This window comes from Bombus huntii, unplaced genomic scaffold (genome assembly GCF_024542735.1).
Source record: "Bombus huntii isolate Logan2020A unplaced genomic scaffold, iyBomHunt1.1 ctg00000214.1, whole genome shotgun sequence".
Lineage (NCBI taxonomy): Eukaryota > Metazoa > Arthropoda > Insecta > Hymenoptera > Apidae > Bombus > Bombus huntii.
This window is the reverse complement of record NW_026099439.1, coordinates 42501-55000: the sequence shown is the minus strand read 5'-3', so window position 1 is coordinate 55000 and position 12500 is coordinate 42501. Positions and strand designations below refer to the sequence as shown.

At 45.6% G+C, this 12500-nt stretch overlaps 3 non-coding genes across 3 annotated transcripts in view; all 3 read right to left on the bottom strand.

Moving 5' to 3' along the window:
- Positions 1–351, bottom strand: part of LOC126877685 (large subunit ribosomal RNA) — a 4081-nt gene extending 3730 nt beyond the window's left edge. Inside the window, exon 1 of the ribosomal RNA XR_007695246.1 lies at positions 1–351. This exon is cut by the window's left edge and continues 3730 nt beyond it. This is a non-coding gene — a ribosomal RNA (large subunit ribosomal RNA).
- Positions 352–2288: 1937 nt separating this feature from the next.
- Positions 2289–2443, bottom strand: LOC126877688 (5.8S ribosomal RNA). Its single transcript, XR_007695248.1, has one exon. It is a non-coding gene; the product is annotated as a 5.8S ribosomal RNA (ribosomal RNA).
- A 3386-nt stretch (positions 2444–5829) lies between these two features.
- LOC126877683 (small subunit ribosomal RNA) lies at positions 5830–7753 on the bottom strand. Its single transcript, XR_007695244.1, has one exon. It is a non-coding gene; the product is annotated as a small subunit ribosomal RNA (ribosomal RNA).
- Between the last annotated feature and the right edge of the window lie 4747 nt (positions 7754–12500).

Here is a 12500-nt window from a genome sequence, read left to right as displayed (position 1 = left end):
CGGTCTCGTGGTTGTATTTAGCCTTAGATGGAGTTTACCACCAACTTAGGGCTGCACTCTCAAGCAACCCGACTCTAAGGAGAGATCCTCCCGGGACGCGTTCCGGTCGCTACGGGCCTGGCACCCTCTGTGGGTACATGGCCCCATTCAAGATGGACTTGGACGCGGTTCGACGTCTCGGGTCAATCGGATCCTCCCGAACACTACATTTCCCAACGGCGGAACCGCGGGATTCAGTGCTGGGCTAATTCCTGTTCGCTCGCCGCTACTAAGGAAATCCTTGTTAGTTTCTTTTCCTCCGCTTAGTAATATGCTTAAATTCAGCGGGTGATCTCGCCTACTCTGAGGTCGCTTCAACGTCACGACGCGAAACGAAAATTCGTTCGTGTCGTGTTTTGCGTAGACTCGTAGAAAACGAAAGCTCGGAAAGATTCGGTGCGAGAGAAGGTGGTGTGTGTGTGTGTATTTCTCTGTGCGAAAATCGCCTCAAAGAGAAAAAAAATTCGAATAGAAGGAGAACACTCTCTATTCGATATACAATATATATGTATGTATGTATGTACGAGCGTTTTATGCATCTCGCCAAAGTGCCAAACTTCGTTCGTCGTATCATGTTCGAGCTAAGACTCACGCAAGACATCCGTGTAACGATCGTCCGGTTTTTAACGTCCGTCCTCTTTTTCTCCTACAGCCGTTTCTCTTCTCTCGACGATTCCAGCGGTTCCCGGTACGGGAACTCACGCAAGTGAAAAAGCGAGCGAGACGTACCGTCGGGTGGGTGTGTGTGTTCGGGGACTGGACGACCGGCGCGACGTTAGGATGCGCGGTCCAGCGATAGACGACGAAGAGGCATGGGATGACCAACACTCTCTTTTCTCTATTCTCGAAGCGTCGAATTGCCATAAAAAAAAAATCACACGCGCGCACGACATAGTCGTACGCGCGTGTATACCTCGTCTCTCTCAAAGTTTTTTTCTCGAGCCTCGCCAAAGGGGATCGTCTTCTTCCTCGTCTACGATCTCTCCGACGACGACGACCGTACGAACAACTTCGTAACGGACTCACATGCGCATCTTCCTCGGGTACAGAAACGCTGCGGAAAACACCTCGAGCTTGTAGTTACAGCAGCACCCGTGTATAGCCGATCTTAGACACACGCTAGTTCGCACACGCGTTACATATATAATATGTAAGATTTCCGACGAACGTGGCTTTTCGGGAGCCAGGCGCGCGGGCAGAGAGATACACGACGACGGGGAAAATTCGTCCCGATACGAGTACGTGTACTCTCCGATCTCCGCGCGACGCTGGGGATCATACCTCCCTAAGTCGTCAGAGCGCTCGAAGAAATCTCGCGTGTGCGTTCCCGGATCTACGGCTGATACTTTCGGGGCTTGTAAAAAAGCACAGAGCGTGTAAAACGCAACGACGACCCATCGATGCGACGGTCCTCGTTGTTGTCAGTCGCTTTCGCGAAGAGACGGAGTGGGCATTCGATCCCTGGGGCTGTACGAGAGTCTTAAGAAAAGACGGTAGATTATGGCAAAGTTTCGCACGCCATCGAGTTTAGGTTTTTTTTTTGGTTCTCTCTTCTCTCCTCTCTCGACCGAGTTCCCATATTTGCTTTCTCTCTCAGTCTCGCCAAATATAATATTCTTTTAAGACGACGTCGGGGGCGCGGACCTTCGTGCGTCGAACACCGGCAAACGTAGCATATATCGCCTGATATGAAAAAAAAATCGGTCACGAGGAGAACACTACGAGTATATACGTTCGATAACCGATACACGAAGCGGTGCATAAGCGGGCGGTCGCCCTCGTAAGGACGACTCACGACGCCGCGAGCACTCACGCAGGTCCGTGACCGGTTCTCTCCGCTCTTATTCGTATCCCTTCGTATACCTTCGTCCGACTCTGAAACGTTCTCTTATAATTTTTAAGAAGAACGACGGCGGGTTGTCAAGGCAAGAAGGGACAGAGAGAGACAGAGGTAGAGTTTCGTAGTCTCCCGTGAACACGATAGATTATATATCGAGCATGCGTACGACTTGCACGGTCTCTGCACGACCGCGACGAACGCCGACGAGCGTCCAACAATCGCTCGTACGTCGCGTATGTTCTCTCCGTCCGCTCTTATTCGTATCCTCGTTCTTGTACCTTCGTCCGACTCTGAAACGTTCTCTTATATAAAGAAGAACGACGGCGGGTTGTTAAGGCAAGAAGGGACAGAGAGAGACAGATACGGAGAGTAACGATACGCAACGCAAGCAGTCTTAGGTTTACGTGAGCAACCCTCAGCCAGGCGTGGTCCAGGAATTGTATCCGTGGACCGCAATGTGCGTTCGAAATGTCGATGTTCATGTGTCCTGCAGTTCACACGTTGACGCGCAATTAGCTGCGTTCTTCATCGACCCACGAGCCAAGTGATCCACCGTTCAGGGTAATCTTTTATAAATTTACAACAGTTCAATACTCAAATGTACTCTTCTCGGTTCTAGCGAAGCCGAGTTCCGTCACGTTCGACCAACGGGAATCGAACGCGCAGAAGTCGCCATAGGATTGACGACACAAAAACGTTCGAAAAAAAAAGAAAACGACGAACGCGCGAAGATACGCGCGTTCGCCGGCCGGGCGTAAAGTACATTATGATATATAACAACCATCGAGATCGAAGCTCCGTTCGTCAGGAAACGACGGGGATATATACACCCGATTCTGAATCCTCTGTACAGCACACGATCTCGCGAACGAGTAAGCACGGTGGCTAGCCCATGTTATATATGTGTTTGATTCTACTCTCTCGTCCAATTATTCAAGAAACAGCGCGCGTGCATCTCTCCATCGTTCGGGTGATAGTAAAGATTCGATGGGATTCGCGCGGCCGTCCGCCTCGAGCGGTCTTTCGTCCCAATATCCAGAAGCAGAGTTTGAAAAACTCTAGCGACGGCACGGGTGTCCGACTCACGACATCGAGGTTTCGAAGCCGGCGATCCCCTCCGAACGGATGGCGACCACGCGACCGACTGAAAGCATGAAAAATCGACGAAAGATAGAACACATCTCCGTTCGGGTGGTGTTTTTTCTTTAAAAAAAAAAAAAAAAACAAAAATTCGATGGGACTCGCAGCCATCGTCCTCGCGCGGTCTTTCGTCCCGATATCCAGAAGCAGAGTTTGAAAAACTCTAGCGACGGCACGGGTGTCCGACTCACGACAACGAGGATAGACAGCCGGTCCCCTCCGAACGGGTTATGCGATGATAAACTCGATGAAACTTTAGTCTCGTTCAGGTAGTGTGTGTCTTGTAAATCAAAAATTCGATGGGACACGCATCCATCGTCCTCGCGCGGTCTTTCGTCCCAACATCCAGAAGCAGAGTTTGAAAAACTCTAGCGACGGCACGGGTGTCCGACTCACGACAACGAGGATAGACAGCCGGTCCCCTCTGAACGGTATATTATATATGAGATGATAGACGACAAACTGGATGAAACTTTAAGTCTCGTTCAGGTAGTGTGTAAATCAAAAATTCGATGGGACTCGCATCCGTCGTCCTCGCGCGGTCTTTCGTCCCGATATCCAGAAGCAGAGTTTGAAAAACTCTAGCGACGGCACGGGTGTCCGACTCACGACAACGAGGAAAGACAGCCGGTCCCCTCTGAACGGTATATTATATGAAACTTTAAGTCTCGTTCAGGTAGTGTGTAAGTCAAAAATTCGATGGGACTCGCATCCGTCGTCCTCGCGCGGTCTTTCGTCCCGATATCCAGAAGCAGAGTTTGAAAAACTCTAGCGACGGCACGGGTGTCCGACTCACGACAACGAGGATAGACAGCCGGTCCCCTCTGAACGGTATATTATATATGCGATGATAGACGACAAACTGGATGAAACTTTAAGTCTCGTTCAGGTAGTGTGTAAATAAAAAATTCGATGGGACTCGCATCCGTCGTCCTCGCGCGGTCTTTCGTCCCGATATCCAGAAGCAGAGTTTGAAAAACTCTAGCGACGGCACGGGTGTCCGACTCACGACAACGAGGAAAGACAGCCGGTCCCCTCTGAACGGTATATTATATGAAACTTTAAGTCTCGTTCAGGTAGTGTGTAAGTCAAAAATTCGATGGGACTCGCATCCGTCGTCCTCGCGCGGTCTTTCGTCCCGATATCCAGAAGCAGAGTTTGAAAAACTCTAGCGACGGCACGGGTGTCCGACTCACGACAACGAGGATAGACAGCCGGTCCCCTCTGAACGGTATATAATATGAAACTTTAAGTCTCGTTCAGGTAGTGTGTAAGTCAAAAATTCGATGGGACTCGCATCCGTCGTCCTCGCGCGGTCTTTCGTCCCGATATCCAGAAGCAGAGTTTGAAAAACTCTAGCGACGGCACGGGTGTCCGACTCACGACAACGAGGATAGACAGCCGGTCCCCTCTGAACGGTATATAATATACATTATGCGACGGTAGACGATCAACTAGACGAAACTTTAGTCTCGTTCAGGTGGTGTAAAAAAAATTCGATGGGATACGCACGCACGGCTGTCGTCGTCCTCGAGCGGTCTTTCGTCCCAATATCCAGAAGCAGAGTTTGAAAAACTCTAGCGACGGCACGGGTGTCCGACTCACGACATCGAGGCTTCGAAGCCGGCGGCGTTCCCCTCTGAACGAACTTCGGCTAGACTAGTTACGAATCGTTGCTACACATCGTCTTCATCGTCGTCGTCGTCGACATCGACATCATCATCATATCATCATCATCATCATCATCATCATCATCGGTCATCGTCGCATAGCGGGCCAACATCCACGCGATGCGTCTTCGTTCTAGGTTACCCGATCCACGAGTATGTTACACGTGGTTTCGTTATTTCGAACGAAACGACATACGAAGAGCACACGCCCTTTGGGTAGGAAGCACGTTTCGAGAACGACGAGAGTTTCGATGAAAGAGACGAGAGAAGTCGACGCAGAAGGTATCCATGGATCTTCGAAGAGAACCTTCGAAGATGTATATCGGTATCCTTTCGCTCTGCGCGACTCGCTACAAGTTCTTTCGCTCTCGTCGACTCGTTCTAGACGCTTCGTTCGATCCCAAAGAGGAGTCTTCGATATGTCCCGTTGCTAGGAGGAGAACAAACGCAACACAGACCACGAAACATAGAAGAGAATAGGCGAGCATGATCACTCCGACACGAGGCACTTTAGAGATTTTCTTATTAGTTTGCATGGACTTTTATATTTCGTTTGTACGGTTTCCACGATGCAAATACGAAATACGAGATCGTGACGGCGGGTCTTTCTGTGTACGGCCTCTCGCAGGCGCCACGACTGCATTTCTCTTTACACCTGGTTTCCATCGTAATTTTTTCGTTTGATATCGAGCCTTAACTTTTGTTGGCTCTTTCGAAGCTAGAGTTCCCTTTTATTAGAATTTCATATATATATATATTATATGTTATATGTTTTATTCGGAGACGGCGGGTCTTTCTGTTTACGACCTCACGCAGGCGCCTCGAATAAGTTTCATTCGCATTTCGTTTTTATACTTGTATATATATATCTCTTCATCCCGATGATCGAGAGAGAGTGCCACCTTCTCTTCGTATAATTCCGTAGCTGGAGGGTCGTCTCCTCCTTAAGAATATTTCTATTCGTGCCAACGGAGGTTGCCAAGCTCCCTGGCGTTTTCGTTTGTTAAAGTATATAGCTTGTTAATACGTCGTATATACTTTCGTCGATACAGGAGGAGTACGGCTCCTTACCGACCATTGTGATATATATTTCATAGTTTTTATATGTGTTCAAGTCAAATTCTTTTGGTATCGTATCGTTAATGATCCTTCCGCAGGTTCACCTACGGAAACCTTGTTACGACTTTTACTTCCTCTAAATGATCAAGTTTGGTCATCTTCCCGGTAACATCGGCAATGCTTATCACATTGGCCGCGCACCAGTCCGAAGACCTCACTAAATCATTCAATCGGTAGTAGCGACGGGCGGTGTGTACAAAGGGCAGGGACGTAATCAACGCGAGCTTATGACTCGCGCTTACTGGGAATTCCTCGTTCATGGGGAATAATTGCAAGCCCCAATCCCTAGCACGAAGGAGGTTCAGCGGGTTACCCGGGCCTTTCGGCCAGGGAAAACACGCTGATTCCTTCAGTGTAGCGCGCGTGCGGCCCAGAACATCTAAGGGCATCACAGACCTGTTATTGCTCAATCTCGTGCGGCTAGAAGCCGCCTGTTCCTCTAAGAAGATTTGTTTGTACGTTGGTAGTAAAAACCCACCGACCGAAGCCGGGGGCCTTCGAGATACCATAAGTTACGTCTATTTAGCAGGCTAGAGTCTCGTTCGTTATCGGAATTAACCAGACAAATCGCTCCACCAACTAAGAACGGCCATGCACCACCACCCACCGAATCAAGAAAGAGCTATCAATCTGTCAATCCTTCCGGTGTCCGGGCCTGGTGAGGTTTCCCGTGTTGAGTCAAATTAAGCCGCAGGCTCCACTCCTGGTGGTGCCCTTCCGTCAATTCCTTTAAGTTTCAGCTTTGCAACCATACTTCCCCCGGAACCCAAAAGCTTTGGTTTCCCGGAAGCTGCCCGCCGAGTCATCGGAGGAACTTCGGCGGATCGCTGGCTGGCATCGTTTATGGTTAGAACTAGGGCGGTATCTGATCGCCTTCGAACCTCTAACTTTCGTTCTTGATTAATGAAAACATTTTTGGCAAATGCTTTCGCTTCTGTCCGTCTTGCGACGATCCAAGAATTTCACCTCTAACGTCGCAATACGAATGCCCCCATCTGTCCCTATTAATCATTACCTCGGGGCTCCGAAAACCAACAAAATAGAACCGAGGTCCTATTCCATTATTCCATGCACACAGTATTCAGGCGAAGGTAGCCTGCTTTAAGCACTCTAATTTGTTCAAAGTAAACGTATCGGCCCACCTCGACACTCAGTGAAGAGCACCGCGATGGGATATTAGTTGGACCGCCCGCGAGGAGCTAAGCCCACCGATAGGACGTACCACATAATGCCAGTTAAACACCGCGAGCGGTGAACCGACACTGTGACACACAGATTCAACTACGAGCTTTTTAACCGCAACAACTTTAATATACGCTATTGGAGCTGGAATTACCGCGGCTGCTGGCACCAGACTTGCCCTCCAATTGGTCCTCGTTAAAGGATTTAAAGTGTACTCATTCCGATTACGGGGCCTCGGATGAGTCCCGTATCGTTATTTTTCGTCACTACCTCCCCGTGCCGGGAGTGGGTAATTTGCGCGCCTGCTGCCTTCCTTGGATGTGGTAGCTGTTTCTCAGGCTCCCTCTCCGGAATCGAACCCTGATTCCCCGTTACCCGTTACAACCATGGTAGGCGCAGAAGCCTACCATCGACAGTTGATAAGGCAGACATTTGAAAGATGCGTCGCCGGTGCTAGATGACCATGCGATCAGCACAAAGTTATTCAGAGTCACCAAAACAAACGATGGACGGACAGACGAGCCATCCGCCACCGATTGGTTTTGATCTAATAAAAGCATTCCTACCATCTCTGGTCGGAATCTGTTTGCATGTATTAGCTCTAGAATTACCACAGTTATCCAAGTAAATGTAGGTATGATCTAAGAAACCATAACTGATTTAATGAGCCATTCGCGGTTTCACCTTAATGCGGCATGTACTGAGACATGCATGGCTTAATCTTTGAGACAAGCATATGACTACTGGCAGGATCAACCAGGGATCTTATTCGTATAACAATTCTTATAAATTTCGTTTAAGTTCTCTTCGTGTCGTAGGTGGGACGTAAGCACCGTACGACGAGACTTTTCGTTCTTAAGATAGATATATCTATAAAATATATCTCCTAGCGACGTTCGAGATACACCCATAGTTCAGTAATAATCTTCGAACGCCGCTCGCAGCCACTTTGTAATTCTCAACTCCACCTCCTCTCTTCTCTCTCTCTCTTTCTCATAGTCTTATATAAAATGTTTAGAATCGTACTTCTAAAGGAACATTTCCATAATGCTGTCTTCGTGTAAAAAGACTTATTAGAATATCTTAGCGGTAAAGCACGTATACGCACCTCACGCTGAACGAACAAGCGCGTATCCCAGTGCGTCGCGCTGGACATACCGTAAGAATATTCTTTCAATCGGTAGAACATTTTCGGCAGAAGACATACTACGCAAAGATAGTACGCTCCTACCGCCTCATCGGATACTTCTGCGAAAGCAGAAGTTTTTATAGAAAGCAGACGGTTATACTCTTTTGAATGAATCGATGCTCAGTTAGTACAAGCACACACGCATCTAACAATTTTTGTTAGAATACGTACACACAGGTCACCAGCTTCCCGACTCAGGGGAACCTTGCCACGATATTTGGTCATTACGTCCAGGACAGCGACCCGCGGCGCAGCAGTGTAGAGAAAAAACCAGAACGAGAACGGAGGAACAGTCGAGAAATAGCGTAAAATACACTAAGACTCGAGGAGCGGTGACTGAATTCTCAACCGAGGCCGTAGAATAGCCACGCGCTCAACGCTGTTCCGACCGAACCGTCCGGCTCGACGTCTCTCTTATAGATACGAAAGCGCCAGCCGGAAGGCCGGCGCCGGCCGGGCTAGCGGCCGCGCGCTTACGGTGCAAAACCTCCGTAGCAACGTACCGTTCGGAAGGGACGCTGGAACTTAGTCTCGCGAACGCTCGATCACTACTATACAAAGCCAATATCCAACCATCGAAATACATTACCAGACGTTTTATTAACATAATAGAAATGCATTTTTACCAAAAAATTAATTTTTTTTTTCACCGAAAAATTGCATCAGTAAACATACTCTTTTATCGAATACGGACAAAAAATAAGTTTATAATCAATTACAATACGTTAAAATAAGTAGAAATATGCAAAAAAATATATACCTTGTAACGTTAATTAACGAAAAAATTAGAAAAATATCCCAGTCGTGTCAGTTCGACGAACGCTAATTTTTTGAAAAAATCGATAAAAATGTTTAATCCCGACGTATTTAATAGAGATAGAACGATTCCCGTAAAAAAATTTATACCTTGTAACGCTTTTTAACGAATAAACTCGAAAAAACTTTTTCGCCCTCGGAATTTTTCTAAGTCCCAACGTACCGGCTCGGAATTTTTCTATGTTCCAACGACCGGTCGTGTCGGTCCAAACGTTTTTATATCCGTCTGCCGACGATATAAACGCTTAATCCCGACGTATTTTATCGAGTTATAACGATTTCTTGAAAAATATTCGTACGTTATAACGCTTTTTAACGAATTAATCGAAAAAGAGTGTTCGGTCCGAAAATTTTCTAAGTACGAACGACCGGCCGCATAGGTCCGTTTTTAAAAATCGTTCTCGGACGGAAATAAACCATTAATCCCGACGTATTTCGTCGAGTTACGTCGATTTATGCAAAAAAATTCATACCTTGTAACGCTTTTTAACGAATAAACTCGAAAAAACTTTTTCGCCCTCGGAATTTTTCTAAGTCCCAACGTACCGGCTCGGAATTTTTCTATGTTCCAACGACCGGTCGTGTCGGTCCAAACGTTTTTATATCCGTCTGCCGACGATATAAACGCTTAATCCCGACGTATTTTATCGAGTTATAACGATTTCTTGAAAAATATTCGTACGTTATAACGCTTTTTAACGAATTAATCGAAAAAGAGTGTTCGGTCCGAAAATTTTCTAAGTACGAACGACCGGCCGCATAGGTCCGTTTTTAAAAATCGTTCTCGGACGGAAATAAACCATTAATCCCGACGTATTTCGTCGAGTTACGTCGATTTATGCAAAAAAATTCATACCTTGTAACGCTTTTTAACGAATAAACTCGAAAAAACTTTTTCGCCCTCGGAATTTTTCTAAGTCCCAACGTACCGGCTCGGAATTTTTCTATGTTCCAACGACCGGTCGTGTCGGTCCAAACGTTTTTATATCCGTCTGCCGACGATATAAACGCTTAATCCCGACGTATTTTATCGAGTTATAACGATTTCTTGAAAAATATTCGTACGTTATAACGCTTTTTAACGAATTAATCGAAAAAGAGTGTTCGGTCCGAAAATTTTCTAAGTACGAACGACCGGCCGCATAGGTCCGTTTTTAAAAATCGTTCTCGGACGGAAATAAACCATTAATCCCGACGTATTTCGTCGAGTTACGTCGATTTATGCAAAAAAATTCATACCTTGTAACGCTTTTTAACGAATAAACTCGAAAAAACTTTTTCGCCCTCGGAATTTTTCTAAGTCCCAACGTACCGGCTCGGAATTTTTCTATGTTCCAACGACCGGTCGTGTCGGTCCAAACGTTTTTATATCCGTCTGCCGACGATATAAACGCTTAATCCCGACGTATTTTATCGAGTTATAACGATTTCTTGAAAAATATTCGTACGTTATAACGCTTTTTAACGAATTAATCGAAAAAGAGTGTTCGGTCCGAAAATTTTCTAAGTACGAACGACCGGCCGCATAGGTCCGTTTTTAAAAATCGTTCTCGGACGGAAATAAACCATTAATCCCGACGTATTTCGTCGAGTTACGTCGATTTATGCAAAAAAATTCATACCTTGTAACGCTTTTTAACGAATAAACTCGAAAAAACTTTTTCGCCCTCGGAATTTTTCTAAGTCCCAACGTACCGGCTCGGAATTTTTCTATGTTCCAACGACCGGTCGTGTCGGTCCAAACGTTTTTATATCCGTCTGCCGACGATATAAACGCTTAATCCCGACGTATTTTATCGAGTTATAACGATTTCTTGAAAAATATTCGTACGTTATAACGCTTTTTAACGAATTAATCGAAAAAGAGTGTTCGGTCCGAAAATTTTCTAAGTACGAACGACCGGCCGCATAGGTCCGTTTTTAAAAATCGTTCTCGGACGGAAATAAACCATTAATCCCGACGTATTTCGTCGAGTTACGTCGATTTATGCAAAAAAATTCATACCTTGTAACGCTTTTTAACGAATAAACTCGAAAAAACTTTTTCGCCCTCGGAATTTTTCTAAGTCCCAACGTACCGGCTCGGAATTTTTCTATGTTCCAACGACCGGTCGTGTCGGTCCAAACGTTTTTATATCCGTCTGCCGACGATATAAACGCTTAATCCCGACGTATTTTATCGAGTTATAACGATTTCTTGAAAAATATTCGTACGTTATAACGCTTTTTAACGAATTAATCGAAAAAGAGTGTTCGGTCCGAAAATTTTCCAAGTACGAACGACCGGCCGCATAGGTCCGTTTTTAAAAATCGTTCTCGGACGGAAATAAACCATTAATCCCGACGTATTTCGTCGAGTTACGTCGATTTATGCAAAAAAATTCATACCTTGTAACGCTTTTTAACGAATAAACTCGAAAAAACTTTTTCGCCCTCGGAATTTTTCTAAGTCCCAACGTACCGGCTCGGAATTTTTCTATGTTCCAACGACCGGTCGTGTCGGTCCAAACGTTTTTATATCCGTCTGCCGACGATATAAACGCTTAATCCCGACGTATTTTATCGAGTTATAACGATTTCTTGAAAAATATTCGTACGTTATAACACTTTTTAACGAGTTATTTGGAGGGGATCTTTCGGCCTTTTCGTAGCGGTGCGAAAAAATTCTAAGTTCCAACGTCCCAGTCACGTTGGTCCGGAGGATGAAATTTTTCAAAAAAATAAAGTGAAATCGCTACTTTCGACTAGATTTCGTCGAAACGTAACGATTTCACGCAAAATTTCGATACGTTATAACGCTTTTTAGCGAGTTATTTCGAGTTGAACTTTCGGTACTTTCGTAACGGGGCGAAAAAATTCTAAGTTCCAACGTCCCGGTCACGTTGGTCCGGAGGATGAAATTTTTTAAAAAAATAAAGTGAAATCGCTACTTTCGACTAGATTTCGTCGAAACGTAACGATTTCACGCAAAATTTCGATACGTTATAACGCTTTTTAGCGAGTTATTTCGAGTTGAACTTTCGGTACTTTCGTAACGGGGCGAAAAAATTCTAAGTTCCAACGTCCCGGTCAGGTTGGTCCGGAGGACGAAATTTTTTAAAAAAATAAAGTGAAATCGCTACTTTCGACTAGATTTCGTCGAAACGTAACGATTTCACGCAAAATTTCGATACGTTATAACGCTTTTTAGCGAGTTATTTCGAGTTGAACTTTCGGTACTTTCGTAACGGGGCGAAAAAATTCTAAGTTCCAACGTCCCGGTCACGTTGGTCCGGAGGATGAAATTTTTTAAAAAAATAAAGTGAAATCGCTACTTTCGACTAGATTTCGTCGAAACGTAACGATTTCACGCAAAATTTCGATACGTTATAACGCTTTTTAGCGAGTTATTTCGAGTTGAACTTTCGGTACTTTCGTAACGGGGCGAAAAAATTCTAAGTTCCAACGTCCCGGTCACGTTGGTCCGGAGGATGAAATTTTTTAAAAAAATAAAGTGAAATCGCTA